Below are 14,247 nucleotides of genomic sequence, written 5' to 3'. Positions count from 1 at the left end.
CTGTCACTCTACACTCCACTAGCCTGTCACTCTACACTCCGCTAGCCTGCCACTCTACACTCCACTAGCCTGTCACTCTACACTCCACTAGCCTGTCACTCTACACTCCACTAGCCTGTCACTCTACAATCCACTAGCCTGTCACTCTGTACTCCACTAGCCTGTCACTCTACACTCCACTAGCCTGTCACTCTACACTCCACTAGTCTGTCACTCTACACTCCACTAGCCTGTCACTCTACACTCCACTAGCCTGTCACTCTACACTCCACTAGCCTGTCACTCTACACTCCACTAGCCTGTCACTCTACACTCCACTAGCCTGCCACTCTACACTCCACTAGCCTGTCACTCTACACTCCACTAGCCTGTCACTCTACACTCCACCAGCCTGCCACTCTACACTCCACTAGCCTGTCACTCTACAGTCCACTAGCCTGTCACTCTACACTCCACTAGCCTGCCACTCTACACTCCACTAGCCTGTCACTCTACACTCCACTAGCCTGTCACTCTACACTCCACTAGCCTGTCACTCTACAGTCCACTAGCCTGTCACTCTACACTCCACTAGCCTGTCACTCTACACTCCACTAGCCTGCCACTCTACAGTCCACTAGCCTGTCACTCTACACTCCACTAGCCTGTCACTCTACACTCCACTAGCCTGTCACTCTACACTCCGCTAGCCTGTCACTCTACACTCCACTAGCCTGTCACTCTACACTCCACTAGCCTGTCACTCTAGACTCCACTAGCCTGTCACTCTAGACTCCACTAGCCTGTCACTCTACACTCCACTAGCCTGTCACTCTACACTCCGCTAGCCTGTCACTCTACACTCCACTAGCCTGTCACTCTACACTCCACTAGCCTGTCACTCTACACTCCACTAGCCTGTCACTCTACACTCCACTAGCCTGTCACTCTACACTCCGCTAGCCTGCCACTCTACACTCCACTAGCCTGTCACTCTACACTCCACTAGCCTGTCACTCTACACTCCACTAGCCTGTCACTCTACAATCCACTAGCCTGTCACTCTGTACTCCACTAGCCTGTCACTCTACACTCCACTAGCCTGTCACTCTACACTCCACTAGTCTGTCACTCTACACTCCACTAGCCTGTCACTCTACACTCCACTAGCCTGTCACTCTACACTCCACTAGCCTGTCACTCTACACTCCACTAGCCTGTCACTCTACACTCCACTAGCCTGTCACTCTACACTCCACTAGCCTGTCACTCTACACTCCACTAGCCTGTCACTCTAGACTCCACTAGCCTGTCACTCTACACTCCACTAGTCTGTCACTCTACACTCCACTAGCCTGTCACTCTACACTCCACTAGCCTGTCACTCTACACTCCACTAGCCTGTCACTCTACACTCCACTAGCCTGTCACTCTACACTCCACTAGCCTGTCACTCTACACTCCACTAGCCTGTCACTCTACACTCCACTCGCCTGTCACTCTACACTCCACTAGCCTGTCACTCTACACTCCACTAGCCTGTCACTCTACACTCCACTAGCCTGTCACTCTACACTCCACTAGCCTGTCACTCTGTACTCCACTAGCCTGTCACTCTACACTCCACTAGCCTGTCACTCTACACTCCACTAGCCTGTCACTCTACACTCCACTAGCCTGTCACTCTAGACTCCACTAGCCTGTCACTCTACACTCCGCTAGTCTGTCACTCTACACTCCACTAGCCTGTCGCTCTTCCCTGACACCTCCACCGTCGTCCTTGCCCCCAGCAGGGGATCAGCCAACACCGCTGGGGAGGACGAGGTGTGGAGGGCGAGGTCCCAGGCTTCTTCTCCCCGGCCCTTGTCCATCTCCGTTCCTTCAGCTCCAACCATCAACCACCCCGTGTTGCTCCGCACATACCCTTATTATACCCCCCTCCTCATCAAGGGTCCTCAGTTACCCCCCATTAAGCTGGCACCTCAGCGGCGCCTCCTGCAAGTGCTCTCTCTCTCTTATCATTCTCCATCTCCCGCCTCTCCGACGTCTACCCCGTGTTCCCACCACGCTCGCACCTGCCTATCCCCAAATGCACCCGTTTGATTACTGCTTCTCCCTCTAATTGCTGGCGCCTCTCTGGCGGCTACTCCACGTCTTGACGCTTGCACCTGCTCGCCCTCAAATGCACCCGCTGTTTGCAAACCCCGCGCGTTACGCCACTGCACAAGTATGTGCCACCATCAGAGGTCGCAAACGGGTTTTGATTCCTTACCCGTACCCGGCCGCACCATAGTCGCAAACGGGTACCCTACCCGATACCTGGCCGGGTACGGGTAGCCGGGTATCGGGTAGGGTACGGGTATCGGGTACCCGATTGCGACCTCTGGCCACCATCGGGCCAGCTAAAGCGGTAGATCTGGTGACCCCAGTGGTAGACCTGGTGATCTGTAACCACGAGTCCTACACACACAATGTTGGTTGCAAATTAAAGTTATCACCGTACGTTTTAAACCACAATGTTTGGAGTCTGATGAAACAAAAACACCTTTAAATAAGCATGCACTGTTCACACGATATGGCAGCAACTACTATCAATTAATAAAACGAGTGAGCCTGCCCATTCAAAAACACTAGCCATGTATGTATATTTACTTTCATGGTACCGACACAAGGCGATGAAAATATGCAGCACTCTGTTTTTTTTCCCTGTAACAAAGAGAAAGGGGACATTTCAAGAAGGGGAGGTGGGGGGGTAGGACAGAGGAGGGGGAAATGGCAAATGAATGCAATGAAAAGGAAAGAGGTAATGTTTGTCGTTGAAGAGGCTATGAAGGAGCCAGCACACAGGGTAGGTACAATGGAATTTCTGCTCCATCAGATCACCCCGTACAGACATTAATGGAGGTAAATGGACTGGAGACTCAGAATCTACGGAGGCAGTTTCATAAAAGCACTAAAAGTAGAATGTATAAGGAGATCCAAAATGGGGGTGTACGAAAACACCATCGCTAGATGTAGAAGCTCCCTTGAGCTACATCGTGTGCAGTCAAATGTTTACACTCGGTTGAATGATCCTTCTAAACCCATGCGATTGCAAGCCTCCTAAGTGGCGCAGCACAGTTGAAACCAGGTGCGTTGTGGCGTTTGGTTTAGAGCAACGTTAGACACGAGTCTAAAATGATAGATCCTGGGCGGGTCTGTTCATTGCCATATCGCACATCCGATTCAAGTAGTGATGGTAATATTACTATGCCGGCGTTGAACGTCTCAGCGAGACCGGTAAGTTTAATTAATAGTTCTTGTGGTGCATTATGGGAAGCATCTAGGGCAGTATGGACTCATCAAAGGAGTGAATTTGGCGAAGTGCTCCTTCGTGCGATACGCACCACGTACGAGTTTAACCCCCTCTTGCCTCACCATGTCCACTATGGTCGACAGTTCCATCAAAGCACTCAAGGTAGCCGGTGGACTGCTGTAATTGGTTGGCATTCCAGCCACAATGCACATACCTCAAACCTACCGGTGCATGCGGTCCTCTCTCCGAAGGACGTTGTACATTTAGTGTTGGATCCTAATGGTGGAAAATATGACTACGGAAGGATTGTTGCATATAGCACAAGACGGTGGTTAGCTGTAGAAGCTGTGTCCACTGCAATGGACATGATCATCGTTTCGTGAATAGACTCAACGAAACAAAACATTCAAAATGTGCGGGGTTTTTGTGACTACAACACATTAAATAAGAAAACAAGATATATGTACATTTTGGTTTTGCTATTAATAATTTATACATTAGAGGGGAGTTTTTAAACTATTTTACTACAGCAACTCTGATGCTGCACATGCTTTATAGCTGGAAGATCATTCCTACTCTAGACCATACAACAGCAATCATCGCCACCTACTGGCAGCAGACGAATGCATAGGGACAGCTGCCGCTGGGGGTGCCCCCAGGCGAAACCACATAGCAGCAATAATTGTCCCCCAGGGCAGGGTTTGTGTCCACCAAGGTGATGGAGTTATGAAATCGACTCGTACGCAGGTGCTGGGTGAATAATAATTGCTTCACAGGAGCGTGAGAGATGCCGGCAGTGTGGTGAAGCCTTCATCCAGCAGTGGATCAATCGTGGTTGAGATTGACGATGAACTTCATTTGGCAAAAAATAATAATGCTTAGAAAGTATAGTGCAAAAGTTGTTCACTGAATAATGGGACTACTCATCAGAAATGTGACAATGACCTATGTAATCTATGAACACTGTTACTACCAAGGGCCATTCATACATGTCAATGGCTGGACAAAAAAAAAAACTCCATAACCTTCAAAAGCCTCCTGGGTATTTCAAAGGAAAGTGGCAGAAACCAGAAATTGTGTTGCATTCATCATGCACAGTTCCCATTAACGCTAAAGAAAATATATGTAATGTTATGTATACTGCCCGCACGTGCACGGCACGCAAATGTTCACTGGGGGGGGGGGGGGTTTCTGTAATCCAGACAGGAAATCACACGCTGTGGTCCACTTTCTGCTAGCAGTCTGGATCACTCAAATATCAGAGGCAAATCGGCCGAAGTTAACGCTTGTATGAAGTAATTTGCATATCGTGTGGGTGGGAGAACTCGCGGCTCTCTGTGGTGCCTTCTTGTTGGACAGGAAACTTAAAAGAACAATCTCGATGGGATACACGCGCTAACTGGTTTCACTCGCCGAGCCACTCTTCAGCAGCTTTTCTTGTTGCGCCAATATGAAGACTATATGTATATATATATTTTAAATGTTATATACTTAAATAACATTTTACATTTTCGCTATCAATGTTTGTACGTCTAAAAATGTGCGGCAAGTTAAAGAAGGGGGTAATTATACATGTGTGGTGTCATCTTCTTGGTTCTTTCGGTAAAGTCACGTAGAAGGGAAATAATAAAATAGTAATAAAAATATTTTATTAATAATAAAATAGTAAAAATAATATTGTATTATTTTATTATTTCCCTTCTACGTGACTTTACCGAAAGAACCAAGAAGATGAATCCCTGCAGTCACGAAAGCTTTAAATCGAAATGTGTGGTGTCATTGATGATGGCACCGTTAGTGGAGCGACAGTGACGTGTGAGTGGTACTGTGTGTGGGCGGAGCCTCTCACTGGCACCTGAGTGACCAAGGTGAGGGTGAGAGGAACACGTGATGTGGGTCCTGAACCCTCGCGAAGGATCTGGAAAAGGGGCGTGGTCAAGGGCGGGGCCTGGGCACGTCACAGCGGATAAAAGAAGAGCCCCGGGGTGGGGGGGGGGTAATCCTGGCTGGGAAGAAACCTTCGTGGTCGTGGTCTTCGAGCGTCACGCACGTGGACCAGGCAGCGTGTTGGCTGCCCTGGTCCGATTTAGTAGTTTCCCCCCCATCCAGAGTGTAAATATCCATCTCCCCCGAGTGTTTATAGTTAAGTATAGGAAAGGTGGGCTACCACCCTATGTCGTTATCCCGTTCGTGTTAAGAGTATATGTGATCATCTTCTTGGTTCTTTCGGTAAAGTCACGTAGAAGGGAAATAATAAAATAATAAAAATAAAACATTTAATACATCGAAAAAGTATATGTGATCACCATTGTAACCTCATTTGCCAGTAGCAAAATATGATAATTGTTTTTTTACCCTTTTTTCTGACAACAAAACTGACACCTTTTCTTACAAGGAGTCATGTTTGGGTAAAAAAAACTATTATAGTTTGTGATGTTAGTTAATAAAACGTGTTGCCTCCAAGTTCTAGTGCGTGCCTCGATTGAACTCATTACACATGTCATATATAATGATGTTAAATAGGGAGGCAGTGACTGAATAATCTATTTAATTAAAAAAATGTGCCAAACTTTATTTGATATACTACAATTATCCACATGTTTGGCGACGAAACAATTTAAGCTCCTAGACTCTGAAAGTGCTCAGGCTGTGAGCATATTCAGTATCAAGAAGAAGCGCATTCACATTGCCATTAACAATTAGCATTACTGCCATGTAGCTTCATGGTATGCTGTAGTAAAAAATATATATATTTTTCTAACAACATAGTATGCAGTAAGTTCTACATCATAAAATAAGCAACTATGTACTTTTTCCTCTCTCAAAAGTAAGTTGCAGACACTGCATTTTTTTACGTTCCCCTTGCGTTCTTCTAGTAATCAAACAAAACATATCGAGGCCAGAATTCTAAATGTATGATTCCTGGAAACTTTTTAAAACCTTTATTTATTTCCACGTATTTATTTATTGCAGAACAGAAATATTGTGCTTAAAGAGATATAGCTCATTTAGCACCTTGTGTTTAATTACATTTCACTTTCTCGCACAAAACTTTTGGTTGACTTTGAAAATTACACCACAAGTTTTTTCTGCAAAATAAGTTAAACTGATACATTTTTGGCAAGTGAAAATCATGGGAACAATAACAGTGACCAATGAAGGGAACATCCTGGTACATCGATTAAAGCTGATAGAAAACAAATTTGCAGTAACTGGGGCACTTTCTTTAATGTTATGAACGCCACGTGGTCGTGGTTTCTACCTAGAAAAAAAATTCCTGCAGCCACTAAAGCTTTAAGTCAAGGTTGTTGGGGGGTGCCACAGGCGCCCCTGCATAGCCACAGCCTGCAGCGTCCCCAAACAACCACAGCCTGCGGCGCCCCCCAACAACCACAGCGTGCGGCGGCCCCCAACAGACTGGTCAAGTAAATCCTCACGATTCACTCGCACAGCGTGCGGTGGGCCTTCATCCAGCAGTGGATTTAAGCACCAAAAAAACTCGAGTACTAATGTAATGGACAGGACACGGCTCTCCCTCAGGGCCGCAGTGGACAGAGCACGGCTCTCCCTCAGGGCAGCAGCGGAGCGAGCACGGCTCTACCTCAGGGCAGCAGTGGAGAGAGCGCGTCTGGCTCCCTCACGGCAGCAGTGGAGACAGCGCGGCTCTCCCTCAAGCCAGCAGTGGAGAGCACGGGGGTCCCTCAGGGCAGCAGTGGACGGAGCACGGCTCTACCTCACTCTGACTCACCCGTCTCCTCTGAGCTGCATGCAGTTGTGTGTGAGTGCGTGAGAGTGAGCTGTGTGTATGAGTGAGCCGTGTGTGAGTGGATCGACCGTCAGCTTTCCGTGGCTGCGTCTCCGGCGCTGTGGCCGTGATGTTGCTGCTTCTCGGGCCTCCGAGGTGCGGGGCACACCACAACAACACGAATTGGGCCGCTCGCGGTCACGTGACGCACTTCAACCAACAACCAATCCGGAGGCGTACATGTTTTGGAGGGGCGCACCTCTAGTTGGCTGCTTGCTCGCGGTCACGTGATACACTTCAACCAATCCGAGGGCGTTAATCACAGTCACAGAAGGACAGATCTGGGCTATTATATATTCCCTTATTCAAATCTCAATTTAACTTAATATGATTCTCACAGGGATGTTTACGTGAAATATTCGTGCAATATAATCCACATCCAGATTGGCTAAAAACTTAGGTTACTCTACAGCTTTGCTAAGCATTGTCAATTCCAGATGGCCAGAAAGACGACGATCCAGGCCAATTTCAAGCAGCCAGAATCACGATAAAAATGTACGGCTGGTGCATGGGGCATGCACTGGGCCCGATTTCATCTCGATTCCAGATTAGAGTTCAGGCAAGATGGGAGGGCACAATTTGGCATGGCCAGCTTGGTAGAGTAACCATTGAAACATATAGTGGATGTCTGCGTAATACATTTCAATGTCGGTTCTGGTAGATATAGTAGTATTGGCTCCGATCGGGGTGACCACTCAAGACTTCCTAGATGACTCACTTGGACCTTGCGGACTACCCACTTGGAATCAGGGTTGATACCAGCCAGCACTGACCAAAATCACTCTTGAAATGTGTTCCACTGCCTTGAAATAGCACGTTCACAGCCTGTTGAAGATATTCACATTTACGAAGCCATTGGCAACCCTGATGTATTACTGCGGGTGTAATGAGCGTAAATTATACGTGCCCTCCGCTTCAAAGGAGACGTGCAAGATCCACTGGCGTCATTCGCAAGAGTAGGCAATTGTTGGCGGGTCGTCAGGGTCAAAATGTTTCAAGCTCAAAAAATGACCTGCAAATTAGTCCATTGGTATTATACATATAACTCATCCTCCCCTACCGGGAGAGTAATGGCCATTTGCAGGCCGCATGCCGAGTCACCTTGTGTCTCCAGGGTGGATAGCTGCCCTTTCAAATGCTTGAGATGAGATGTGACGCATTCTGAGATGCCCTGGCATATGATGCACTTTAAGGCAAAGATAAAATTGGCCCAACCCAACTTCACCCCGCGGCACTGCCACCACCACCACCACCAGAAACCACCATTGGAGAGACGCTGTAGCCGGACCCGAGTGGGTTTACCCCAGAATATATTAGGCGAGAAATTTAGCCCAATGCACACTTTCCCTGCATTCAATTAGCGGTGCGAGCAGAAGAAAGTAACAGCAAGGTCGATCGGTCGGTCGGTCGGGCGGGCAGTATGAAAATGTTTTAGATTGAAAACTAATTTCTTTAGAACTGCTTGATGTATTTAGTTTGTTTTCCTTGCCCCGCACCTGCGATCAGCATGGTTGGCGACGTACGGTGCGAATGAAGTTCAAATTACATGCATAATCACTAATAAGTGAAATAATACGAGTGAACGCAGCAGTTTCAAAGCACCTTATATTGGTCGTGAACGAAAAGACGCGATAACGCAGGGAGTCGCTCATTCACCTGGGTGCTCCGTGTTTATAATACAATAAGGAGCGTAATATTTCTGCGGCTGCTTTAACATAATATGAGTAATAGGTGGGCAATCGGACGCCCACGTGCAGATCATAATTCACACCTGCGCACCTGGCCGCACAATGCAATCAGATGGCGCTAAAGTGGCAAAGCAAAAGGCGCTCTAATTAGACGTCGGGAGAGACAATGGGTCCAATCATGCCACATCAGCTCCCACCCCCAGCAACGGGCCACTCCACTCACCACTGTACCACCACTACCACCCCCCTCCCCATCACCCCGAAACAAATAAAAGCTTGCTGGTGCGCGTGTGTGATGTGTGAGATTGCACAAACCCCAGGCAGTCGTCCATGCCATTATTTTTCACATTGTGGGGGTTTTGGGGGGGGGGGGGGTGGGGGTTTTGGGGGGGGGGGGGGTGGGGTTTTTGGGGGGGGGGGGTGGGGGGGTTTTTTTTGGGGGGTGGGGCTTTTTTTGGGGGGGGGGTGGGGGTTTTTTTTGGGGGGGGGCAAGGGTTCGTTCAGAAGGTGTAGTGTTTGTTACTAAGTCTGAAGGTTGTTTTATTTGGTTGAATCGTTATTTCCTGACGCCCAGTTCAATGCTGTGGGCTGAAAACACGCGAGACATTTTGCCCCCCTCAGAAGGAGGGCTCCTCTTGCTTTATTGCTTGAGGATGCAAAAGACCCCGGTTACACTTTCACACAAGGAGACCCGCTGTGTGCTGGTGTCAAGGCCAAATTAATCACCCACTTTAATATGACCCTCCATTTTCCAAAGAGGGCTTTTTTTCCCCCTTCCTTACTGTTAAAGTTAATGTTCTAGTTCACTACTGAACGTTCCTAAATCGTAGAGTAAGAATATGCTGATATTTTAATAACGACTATTTACGTTTATGAGAGAACGAATTCAACGTCTTTCATCGAAAATTAAGAGTGCGTTGCTCGATTAAAAAAACTCATCATTCATTAAAAATGCTGGCTTATAAAGTATAACATTTAATAGGCTGGTATTGTGGGCAATGAACGTTCTTAAAAGCGGGGCAAGAAGATGCGTATATTTAAACTTTATATATGTGTATTTTAATCTTTATAAGGCAGTGTTAATGATCACTGTTATGGGTTTTTAATCTAAGACAGACATGTCTAATTAAAATAAAATGTGAGTCTTCCTGTTGAACATTTACGTTCTTATTTTTTTTCATGAGGAATTTTATTTTGAAACCATCACACTCCTGGGCACAAAAGTCAAAGTACGTACAAACACATCACACGTCACACACACATAACGTTTTACTGGGAGACAAGGCAGTCAAACTATCTGCACTTTCAATCTGAAATCACACTTTTTGCCAACGTTTTCCTTATATTTGTCTTCTGTCGTCGTGAGTTCCATGGAGGTGAGAGTGGAAAATGGATTTGGAATTATGCGGTGTACTGGAGCACCATTGCTTGTTGACATTAGTGGCAGGTGAATACATTTGTTGGCACTGCATTTTTTTGCATTTTAATGATTACAGAAAAATCCCAGAATGGCTGCAGATTTTATCAGGTGAAAAAAAGGAAGTGTCAAATTGAAATTAATAAATCTTCGCCGAAAAATAAATCTGTGCTGCATGCATCTGTGTTTATGGACAACATTTGCGTCATGGACATCGTGTACAGGAATCGTTTTTATTTTCATACGCATACAACTTTAATGGTGGTATTTCTTGTTGGCTACTGAGCGTTTTGGACCTTTGAGCCTTTGCTCTGTAACTGTGAGAGACATTTATAGAGTACATATAATATTATCAAGCAATGTGTATGGGTGTGCGCCTTTAGAAATTACCCTATAAAATGTTTAAAATGCGTTTGGGTTTTCTTTCTTCAAAAACATGCAGTGATAAATATAACTTCCATTGTTTGCATCTCAACACGGCACAGGCAGTAAAGCTGAACACAGCGTTTGCTGTGGTTATTCCTCCCGTGTGAAATGCCACGCGGTGCCTTGCACCATGCAGCCCCCCCCACCCACCCAACAACTGACAACACAGACACTGAGAGGGACACCGTGTGCTGTGCCATTTGACATTGGTGTACTATTCCGTGAAAATTGTTTATTTTCCTATAGAAATCCCACCATTTTTCAAAGACAAAGTGAGGCACTGCCTTTTCACTTTTTGCCACTTTTGACGAGGCTTTGGGGGTGGCCCAACATTTTTGACGTGGCAACTCATGTTTTTAAATATATATGTAAAACGGTCAAAATGTTGCCAAGCACGATATTAATTTACTCCAAGCCTACGATACTGTAGCAGCATCTTAGCACAATGTGTACGACCGCTGTTTGATGCATGTACAACGCTTGTTTTTTTTTTGCTGTTGCCATAATTAACCCTATGACACGTCGTTAGAAGGGACAGTGAAACATAATGACGGAGTGGGTAGCCGAGCATTGTAACAGGGAAGCTGTCCACTGAGCAGATGGAATCATGACGTCAGCTCGTGTGTGCATGAGCTTGGTGGATAAATACATCGCAAGATTGTGAGAGAAAGTGTCAGCCTTCATCTAGCAGTTGATTGATCATGGCTGATGATGTTGATAATGAGGAGCTGAACCTAGTATTTTACAATCTTAATTTAGGAGCTTTCGTGTTAGATTTTTGTTGCTCACACTTAAAATTCTAACTTAGCAAATTTTGAAACACGTAATCAACCAGGCTATGCGTTAATTGTGTGTTAACCGACTCTCTGTGTTGTATTACATTACATTTCGATATTTTACTAGGTTATTTAATTTTCGTGTGCCTGCCTCCTAATTTTCAGGCTTGCGTGCCCGTGCCGCGTTGTCAGCTTGCTCCTCTCTCTGTGTGCCGTTGTGATGTCTGTCTGCTTGTATGTCTGTCTATAGTTTTTTCTAGTTAGATTTTTGTTGCTATTTCTTTTATGCCTGATGATGATTGCTTGTGTTGCAATCGAAACGTCGTAATATGTTATTTTATTTTAATTTATTATTTTATTTTTAGACGTGACTAGTATTTTACATTTTAAATGTGTGACTTTTGAAGTATTTTATTTCATACGATGAGCATGTACGCATACACAACACCAATGAAAGGGCATTGTTTTGTGTTCCTAATTTTGAATGAAAAAAAATCTGAACTGCGAGATTCTTCAAGGTAAGTTGCACAGAAGTTGGTAGTACATTGTTGTAAACATTATCTATAAATTGGTTTCTGTTCCAGAAGTGAAATCAAAACAAACCACACACACTGGAAGAGCGGCAATTGATTTTCTGGGATTCTTTACACCATATAAATGTTTTGTCTTTAATTGCTGCCTGGAGGATGCTCAAGTAATTTCATGCAGTCGCTCCAACACACGTTCCGTTATCTCAGAAAATAAATAACAACATTAATTAATCACCACAGGTCTGTTGATTATGCAACCTCTTTAACTTCTACCCGTCAAAAGCAAAGCCACTCGTATATCGCGCTATTGACTTTAAATTAGCTCTAGATTTGAAGCTTTCGTGACTGCAAGGAATCATATTCTTAGGTTTTTTCGGTAAAGTCACGTAGGTAAAACATCAAAATTAATGAAAATAAAATAAAATAAAAAGAAAAATCACGACGTTTCGGAGGCAACACAAGTCTCCGTCATCAGGTGGGACCGTCAAGTGACTTGATGCAGCTAATTCGGCTGTGACGGTCCCACCTGATGACGGAGACTTGTGTTGCCTCCGAAACGTCGTGATTTTTGTTTTTATTTTATTTTATTTTCATTAATTTTGATGTTTTACCTACGTGACTTTACCGAAAAAACCTAAGAATATTTAAATTAGCTGTTTACGTCGCATCCAACATGGCAACATTTCAAACGAAGCAGTGCCGGGTAGCAGGTCGATGCGTTAAACATTAAATTTAAATTTCACATCACAATGTGTTTTTTTTGTCTTGGCCTTTTTAACGTACAGTAATTATATTTATCACTAAGATTATAGCCAATAAAGTGTCATTTCTTGACAGCAAAAAATGATAGCCGGCATCGTTGACCTTACCATACGTGGGCCCGTTTACAACATCAAAATGCTTTCGGATTCCCTGGACAGTAACAAGTTATCCACAAAGGTGATCGATAAACAGTTCGATAGTGGGGGGAAGATTTGTTCCTGCAGGGAATAACATGCCAAGACTCAATGTCATGTGCCCCTGCAGACAGGTTAACCAAAAGGAGTGCAGCTGGAACCGCAAGGTGCATCGATGCTTCGTCCCCTTGCCTCCTTGATGGCCAAGCAGAGCAAGGTCACGACTTGCACCAAAGCTTTGCTCTCGTATGAATGTAGTGGCATTGGAAGTCATGCCACCCTCCCCGCTCCCCGCCCCCCAGCCCTAGAAATATTGGGACTTGGTTACCACTGTTGTATTATATTTCTACTAGCAGAAGTACCCGGCGTTGCCCGGGTGAAAAATATATTTCTTAATAACCTTACATATATACACAGATGGCCTGCTACCCCCCCCCCCCCCCAGCCACGATCTCCTCGGCCGCTGTGCAGTAATATGTACGGCCTATAGTGGTAGCATCTAGCAAATGTATAGTAGTAATCACTGCACGCATCGGGGTGGGGGGGACATCACGCAGTGAAGAATTTACCTGAGCGTTTAATGTATTTTTAAAGCATTTTTAACGCAAAATAAAATGTTCCCCTCACTACCAACTATTAGTCTTTTATCAACGTGACACTTTTTTACTGATTGGCCGTGTCGGGTGGTGGAGGGTTACAACACATTAATAAATAAGGCGATCTAAACCCAATAACGTTGTTTATGAATAATGGTCGCGAAAGCGTACGTGTTACAAATTGACTAACTTTACTTAATAACCAGGCTACAGTCAACATTATAGACTGCCAGTACACCCACCCAGCTTAATAACCAGGCTACAGTCTACATTATAGACTGCCAGTACGCTCACCCAGCTTAATAACCAGGCTACAGTCTGCATTATAGACTGGCAGTACACTCACCCAATTTAATAACCAGGCTACAGTCTACATTATAGACTGGCAGTACGCTCACCCAGCTTAATGACTATTTGTACAGTCAACAATTAAAGAATCGATTCTTGGCGCGTGGGGTTTAAAAGTAATTAAACAGTTGTTTTTTCATTGGTATGTAATGTTTTAAAGTTTTCAGAAGATTTTAAATGTTTTTTCCCCCCGGGCAACGCTGGGTATATCGAGTTTATACCACAAAGGTGTCGCTTGACACGGGTGGGGTGTCGAGGCCTAGTACCGTGCAGAGCCTCCGGCCTCACCTAAATTGCCCACCCGGCTGAGGCTGGGTACAGGGGCCGTTACCCCCCCCCCCCCCGCGCTACAATAATACTGTCTAATCGCTACAATTTTATGATCTACCGACCCTATAATAGTAATTGCACACATTGTGGTGGGGGGGGAGTGAAGAGGACGTGAAACTTTGATGATTTTACCTCAGAGTCGCGTGCTGGGTGTCGAGGCC

The sequence above is a fragment of the Lampetra fluviatilis genome, chromosome 4 (assembly GCF_964198595.1).
Source record: "Lampetra fluviatilis chromosome 4, kcLamFluv1.1, whole genome shotgun sequence".
In the NCBI taxonomy this organism is placed as follows: domain Eukaryota; kingdom Metazoa; phylum Chordata; class Hyperoartia; order Petromyzontiformes; family Petromyzontidae; genus Lampetra; species Lampetra fluviatilis.
Note: the sequence above shows the minus strand (reverse complement) of the source record.